The following is a 7,742-nucleotide window of genomic DNA, read 5'->3' on the forward strand; positions in this document are numbered from 1 at the left end:
TAGAACTTTCATGAAACCAGTATTATTTTATTCCAGTGTCATCTCATTCCGGGGGGAGGTAGGTTTATATGATCATATAATACCTTACCGTATTGCACTCGCAAGAATTAAATAACTTTAATGTCTTACAAAATCCTGAAATTCGTCAAACGAGCGAGCGAGCGAGTGGTTGTTGTGTACCTCTATACTCACACTGCACGACTCTCGAATACAATAAAAGCTTTATTAAGTTCTTCCTCTCTATTAAGCCCTCCGTTTGGAGGTTAAAATGTTTCATAGCTAGGGACTCTAAGCAGCCACAAAGTCAAAGTCACTTGAAACAGAAACCCACGTTATCTTGAACTACCTCGCGATTACTCAACTTGTTCAGCTTCTGCACTGTCCTAAAACTGCACTGATAACAACAACATTCAAGGGCAGAAAGAAAAAGGAAATTACCGACACGTGCTCACTTACTCCACAAATTCCGCGTTGTTGTCGTGTTCAGGGCGTCAACAAATAACGCACGTGTTGAGCGATTGTTTTGCTCTTTTGTCTTGTGACGTTCTCGCTCCCTGTTGCACTTGTAAGCTGCTTAAAGTCCCTAATGTCTGCAGCCCACCCGCCTTCAGATATAATACATTAGTTCAAATCGTACCATTATTGGCATTGGCAAAAATTTCAAAACACAGGAGAACAATAGTTGAAAGGTTTATAGCAGCGGGGTGAGGACGTAATCAATTGCTTCATGTTAGAATGCTGACAATGATTGTGCCAAAAGAATTATCGTGGATTAGAACTGACCGAACCTGAAGGCTAAACTTTGCATTCTTTGGAAAGAATCTGCGATATTATTTGTATCACTTGTACCAGATTATACGCGATTGTAACATTAAAAACGAAACTGCCTTACTTTCTGTTTTCAATTTCTTGTCTTTTAAAACAATCGTACTTATTCTTCAGTGTTCATACTGGGCCAACTATTAAATGTGACCTGTCTTTGAGGCGCTGATTTTCCGTACGAGGCATTCTCACAGCACTGAACACTATGCAACCTAGCTAACAAGCCTGCTTAAGTCTTCATTATAGCTTGGAAAGTTTTTGAAGAATTAGTCATTACTGTAAGGTGGGTCGTCTTATCAAGCTGCGATGACATTCTACTGATTAAGTAAACGTTTAATGTTCATCGCAGGTTGTTGGTCTTTTCCCAAGTGAGCCTTCAATTCTGTGATTGACGCTTCCTTTCTATTGAGTTTTCATTCATCTAAATGAACCAAAACCTGTAAGTACTCGAAGAAAGCGCTATCCACAGAAATAACTCACTGGAGAAAAAGGCCACAAGCTGCAATGAAAACTCAGTGACAGAACAAGGCGGACTTTCTAAGTCTGCTTATTCTATCACTTGAGTTTTCGTCGCAGCCTAGCGGTCTTTTTCTCAAATCAGTCATTTCCGTGGCCAGCGATCTCTCGGTCATTACAGATATTGTTTCGTTTACATTTGAATGGCCATGAGCGGGAGACTTAATCGCGAATGTGCTCCGTATTTGAAATGCACCGCAGGCGGGCCTGTGACAACGGTGGTGCCTTCTATTTTTGCCACTATGAAATTTCCTATCGTTATGTCTTTTTAAACCACGCAGTTTAAAATGTTTACTGTCTAGCGGATCATCAGTGTTTTTAATACGTCTTTTCACTGATAAATTGCCAGCGTCCTCCTCATGTAAGAAGTGCATGCAACCCTGGATTACTGGACTGATCTCACACGGAAACGACTGTCCGTTCCCAGAATCCTCAGGTTCACTCTCAGAATCCTCCGGCTGAAGAAAGTGCTTGTAATTTTTCTTTTCACCGATCTCAGCGTCGATTGAAAGCAAATTCGCATAATCTTCTGTTGTAAGAGAGTACATATAATCCTCCAATGAACTGATGCCAGCCTCACACGGCGGTAAAACTCCAGAATGTTCTGCTTCGAGGAAGTACGAACAGCCTTTCATGTCAATAATGTTAGCCTCGGAAGTTGTAAGGGAGGAACTAAACGATTCTTCTTCAGAATTTGCGTCTATTCTGAAAACCAGAAAATGTGTACTTGACTATTAAATCTTCTTCACACAGCAACAGCTGTAACTGTTAGGCTGCTGAAAAAGGGGAATCTTCTGATTGAAAACTACAGGTTTAGAACTGGAGTTGCTCATGTTCACTCCAAAATATATTGAAGGGTGTTAGCCCTGCGAACACCGCCTGCCTAGATTAGCTCGCTATTTGCAGGCGGTTTTCATTGTAAGTAACTTTTTGGAAAACTTAATAAACTTGAAACTTGAACTTGAAACTCGAAAAATTTAGCAGAAGCTCATTTGTTGCGAATATTATGCTACTTGTTTAAACAAACCAGCGCCTAATAGGAAAACATCACTATATTTGGTTCAAACTTACATGGAGGAGTAGGTCGGACTGGCAGATGGAGAAGAGCCGTGCACTGAATCTGACGCTGGAAAAAATAACAAAACAGAAAAAACACGAGTTAATAGAAGGCACACCGAGCAAAGGAAAAAGATCTTCAAAGAGCATTCCTTTATATCGGGCATCAGTCCGAGCAAGAACCACGAGGGTCTGAAAACTACACTGAAAACATGACAACATTAAACAGGCGGTACGCGCATAATTTGTATAGTAAGAGCAATGTTCAGTTTGAAAGTTTTCAGTCAACAAAATTGACCAAAATCTACTGAGATCATCAGAGGGCCACCTCTCTTTCACTTCATCTTGATTACTTAGAAAGCCCTTAAGGTTGCATTTGAAAGTATTAATTTAAGAGCCAACTTAGCCATTCAGAGATGTCAACTTTGTTAAAATTTTTTTTTTGCGAAATTCAAATAGAAATTAAGGGTTTAGACCTCGAACACAGACGGTACTCATCATTATTGGCCGTTGGTGGCATTCATGTGAGAGAGTCTCGCCCGTTTGGCTGAAACAGGGGATGCCCCAGGGCAGCTGTTTTCAAAGTCTAGACAATTTATCACGCATCTGATCCTTTAGCGTACCTTGCATGGCGAACCAAGGATGCCTGAGAATCTGTCTCAATGTTGGGCGGTTTATTGGAACGCTATTCAACATTGAATGGATCAAGTTCTTCGCCTCTGTTAAAAGAAAGTCATAAAAATAGTTTAACTATGTTGTATCATTTTTCAATAACGGTGATTTGGCCACGTGTTTTTCACTAAAACCTTGTATTTGCGCTGTATATACGTGAGCTACTGTAGAGCCTTAAGTTCAGAATTGAGACTGTAAGGACGCGAGATCATCATGTAAAATTTGGTGCCTAGGCCCGTGAACCTTTTCTCAATTTCTTTGTCATCGTAGACTGTTACACCTGTTTGCCAAGTCCCAGTAAAGTATAAACCTTTGTTCCCCCTTATCTCTCCCCGCTTGTTCCAACACCTGTAGTTGGTTTTATTGCTAATACCTTCTGAAAGATGCTCAGGAATTCTAGGCTTTCTTGTCAGCGCCTGCTCAGGTGTGTTGAAAGCCATGCTTGAAGATAACAACTCCACTAAAATCATGCCAAGCGCCCAAACAGTGCTTTGACAGCCGTCATACCAACCGGACCTGAGAAACTCAGGCGGCATATATGCTCTTGTGCCTGAGAAATAAAAATATTTCAATCAGACTAATTGATTAAGGATAATGGTGCGGATAGAACAATCCCGGATCGAGGCATAACGAGAATCGTCCAACCCTTAAACCCCCCCTCCCTCCCCCCCAGTAATAGCGATGAGCCATAGTCGGCACCAGTGCTTCACGAAGGAGTGAAGATAAAGCCATTACTGTACTTTGTCTTGTCATGGTTGGTCGTCTGCGTCTCTTGGAAAGCTCCTGTTTTAAAAACTCTCTTTGAAAGAGAATGGCAGGGCCGTCAAGAGTGATGTTATTCCTTTGATCTTATTTTCTTCCTTATTGTATTATCTTTCGTATTGCTTCCCCAGGTTGGTCGCCTGCGTCTCTTAGAAAAGCTCCTGTTTTAAAAACTCTCTTTAAAAGAGACCTTATTATATTTTCTTTCGTATTGTTTCCTTGAAAGATTCTAACTTTCGGATGATCATTCCGCTTGACTTTTCAACCGACGTAAACGTAGCCCACAGCGAACCCAGGCGTCAAAAACCTATCTGCATGCTGACCAATTTAAGACACCAAACATCTGATGAAATTTATATTGTTAGAGATGAAAGACGCTTTGAAACTCATGATTTGGTGTGTTAATATTTTTTTCTTTATAATTGTTCCAGGAAAAACGCCCCCACATCACCTAAAAATTTAACCACCTTCCCTCTAGCTGTCAATCCAGTCCACGCAAAGGCAAAAGGTGAAGCAGAGCTTCCTTCCTATTTTCCTTGCTGTTTCGCCACTCCTCATCAATTCGGTTCCTCGGCGAAAAATTTACCACAGCGTGAAAAATTCTGTGATTCCCGATAAAAAATACTTTCCCACCTCCTTAAAGGAGAAGGTATTCGATAAACACTTGTACTAATAATATCACTTTCAATATTTTTGCTACTGATTTCTCACCTCTGAACATATTGTAAGGCTCGTATTGTACGTCAGAAGCGAGACCAAAATCAATGATTTTGATCTCGTTAGTTTCCATGTCAAACAAGATGTTCTCTGGCTTAAGGTCGCGATGAACGACACCATTTTCTTCGCAGCAGACTGTAGCTTCTACGATCTGTGTGAAGTATCGTCGAGCTTGGTTCTCTGTAAACACTGTCTTGAAGAGCATGTGACCCAAATCCTCGCACATTTTTGGTCTTTCCATTACAAAAACGTAATAATCGCATACTGTAAAACATTCGTAGATCTTAATCACGTGACGGTGTTGTGCCTTGTGTAAAAAATAAGCCTCGGCTGGTATTCGTTGGCCATTAAACTGTAACAAGGAAAAAATCCGGAAGTAGAATTCAGAGGCCTTGTTGAAACCTTAGATGAGATTATAACAGTTGCCGCGAATTTCAGGCCTGAAAGAGAAAAATCTCGGACGCAGCATGCATTTTCCCTAAATATAATTTAAAATATCTATGGTTGGGACCGTGTGGCATCATGATAAACGATAATGTCTTTTCAGTTTACTTGCCTTTTAACTTCGCTATTCTGTGCATTCGTAAAGGATCGAAGAAATTACCAGCTGTGAAAGTTTAAGGCAAATTGCTTTTCTAATTTTTTGGCGATTTTGGGAAAAATCTTTGCCATCCGCAGTTAAAGTTGGTCCTGCAAAAATACTCACAGAACTCAAGCTCCAAAACCATGGTTCCGGTAATAACTCAGTCAGTATTCCATTGAGTAATTATGATGCCACAGCTTTGCTCGTTAAGTTTAGGACTTACCTGCTTAAACTCTTTAACAGAATTTTTTTGACAAATTTGATTGCCACCTGGAGAAGAAGGGAATTTAAATATCAGTAAATATCAGACCATTATTAGTAATCTTGTAACGAAGAGGTACCTGTTTTAACTCTTTCTATTACGTGTTAGTTCTTTGGAAATTAGAGACTTGTTTTCCGAACATTTTCTGGAAAATTTTTACATTCTTTCTGTTGATGGTGTTAAGCTTGTGTCGACTTTCTTATTCTTGTAATGTTTCTCGTTTTTTCACTCAAAATCTTACCAGCTAAGTGCTGGTCTTGTTCCTCATACTAATTCTCCTAGTCCCAATACTTACCGGCAAATTGTCTGTCTTTCGTGTGGCCGAAATAACTTGGCCAAATCCTCCACGACCGATCACATGTCCCAGATGATAGTCTGCCAGATTATCTGCACACCACGAAAAAAAACAAAACAAAACAAAAACGTGTTTTACAAACTTACTTCGTCAACCTCGTATTTAGAGCATAGATTGTATCGTCCCGAAGCCGCAGGGATACAAAACGGTTTGAATCTGCGAAGATAGGCCTTTCTTATTAAGTATCATAAAAGGTAAGGAGAATTTAGCTGTTGATTACTGTGTGTGGACAACCAGCTTCAAGCCTAATAAAGCGTAGGTTACGAAGCGGTCAGCGAAGGCACAATCCTTAAAGTTATTATATTTTATGGATAAAGGCCGATATATTTGTGTTTTAAAAAAGTTAATTCTAATTACCTTCCACACTGATCTGCTTTAATAATTCTGGCCGATTATATTTTTCCTGTTCTTCAGAAGGAGATGAACTTGAGCCACTTGAAATGAAAAAATGCTCGTCTGGTTCTTTTCTGTTCTCATCAAACGTGTTCTTCACCTAAATGAAAGGAATTAGAAAAATCAGTATCAAAATGATTTTGTTCCTGTAAAACTAAGGAAATGTGGATCAGTTTTAGGGATGTACAATCTCGTGATAACCTGATAATACTAAGAACGAAAGAGAGTGAGGTCCGTACAAGTAACACGGTCTCCTTGTTGGGAAAAACTGCCGTTCTTTTTTCAGTTGTTGTTGCAAGTCTCTTAACCAAAAGTTCCGCAAAACGTTTTGAAGAATGATGCCGAATTTAAAATGCTGGAGCGCGATTTCCAAATTCTTTTCTCGTAAACCTTTTGAAACTTCTCTTCGTCGCATCGAGAAAAAGCTTGTGATTGGTTAGAAATTTCGCGGGTTGTTTTTGTTGGAATACACAGTACGAAGTTAAAATTATTCAAAGTGGTAAGAATCGTTGATTATTTAATAAATGGACCGTCAAATGCAGGTAGCTTAAGGCTTTATAATCAATGTAATAGAAAAAGAAAAAAGTAACGTTTTTTAAAACTGTTAAATTTACTCCGGTAAAAGTCTTTTTTCGAACTTTCTCTGTGCGCGCCCGCTTTATGATTCAATTAAGCTTACGGAGGTTTCGTTATTTCTTTATTTGATTTTTTTTTCAACTTCTGGCAACAATACAAACCCTTTGAACTTGCTTTATTTTGAGAAAAGATCGGTAAATTGATATATTTTTCTGCAATTAAAATTATTCATTACACTTACAAAATCGTGCGCAATAGTGCGCAATACTTCATGCTGTTTCAAAATTTCAGTTAGTTTTATAACACTGATTTCGTTATTTTTCTTGCTCAATCCGGAATTTTTTTTTAGTTTTGGTATAAGACAACCGTATGAGGGGACAAAAACAACCCGTGGTACGTCTCAAAAGAGATAAGTGTTAGTAACTCACCGTGTGGAACGCTTGACATTTTGTAACTCTGGGTTTGCTCTCCCTCAAGTTGGCGATTTTGTCATGCTCTAAACGCAGACACTTGTTCTGATTTCTGCTGGACGTTTGGCAGATCTGATTCAAATTGTGGTTACATTCGTCTGACATAGTTTTGTCATCCAAAGAATTGCGAAAAAAATACATTCCGAAAATTTTCCACTTTGTACAGCACACGCAATGTGTATGTAACTGATTGCTGTTATGTTGCTATGGTGAATTTCCATTTGTCTATTGTGACATGTACAACTTTTGGATTGTTTTCCGCGCGCTTGTTACCACGTGACCACTGCCAAAACAACAACAACAACAACAACAACAACAAAACAAAAATTATCTATGGATAAATCGTTTTTACGGTGGGATGTCAGATGGAACCGTCTTTCACTTGTTTTTTTTTTTCGGGGGGGGGAGGGGTGGGGGGAGGAGGAGCGGGGGACAACAAACCGCGTATTTCATCAAGGAGCATGGGTACTAGTGTGCCGAGGCAAATGGTAAAGGTAAAGTGATATTCCGATAATTCCAGTAAAAATGGGAAACAGAGGAATGCCTCTGAAATTTTTG

The 7,742-nt window shown here is 39.4% G+C and overlaps 1 pseudogene across 1 annotated transcript; it reads right to left on the reverse strand.

Annotated features, from left to right (window-relative positions):
* On the reverse strand, positions 1-7,371 carry LOC146457870 (uncharacterized; annotated as a pseudogene). The gene is made up of 9 exons (XR_014858383.1): positions 7,143-7,371; positions 6,103-6,238; positions 5,686-5,777; positions 5,352-5,398; positions 4,540-4,897; positions 3,440-3,616; positions 3,018-3,113; positions 2,410-2,464; positions 1-2,043 (listed from the first exon to the last, which is right to left on the reverse strand). The product of XR_014858383.1 is annotated as an uncharacterized LOC146457870 (transcript).
* Positions 7,372-7,742: the final 371 nt, after the last annotated feature.

This window comes from Pavona decussata, unplaced genomic scaffold (genome assembly GCF_977016875.1).
Source record: "Pavona decussata unplaced genomic scaffold, jaPavDecu1.1 SCAFFOLD_237, whole genome shotgun sequence".
NCBI lineage: Eukaryota > Metazoa > Cnidaria > Anthozoa > Scleractinia > Agariciidae > Pavona > Pavona decussata.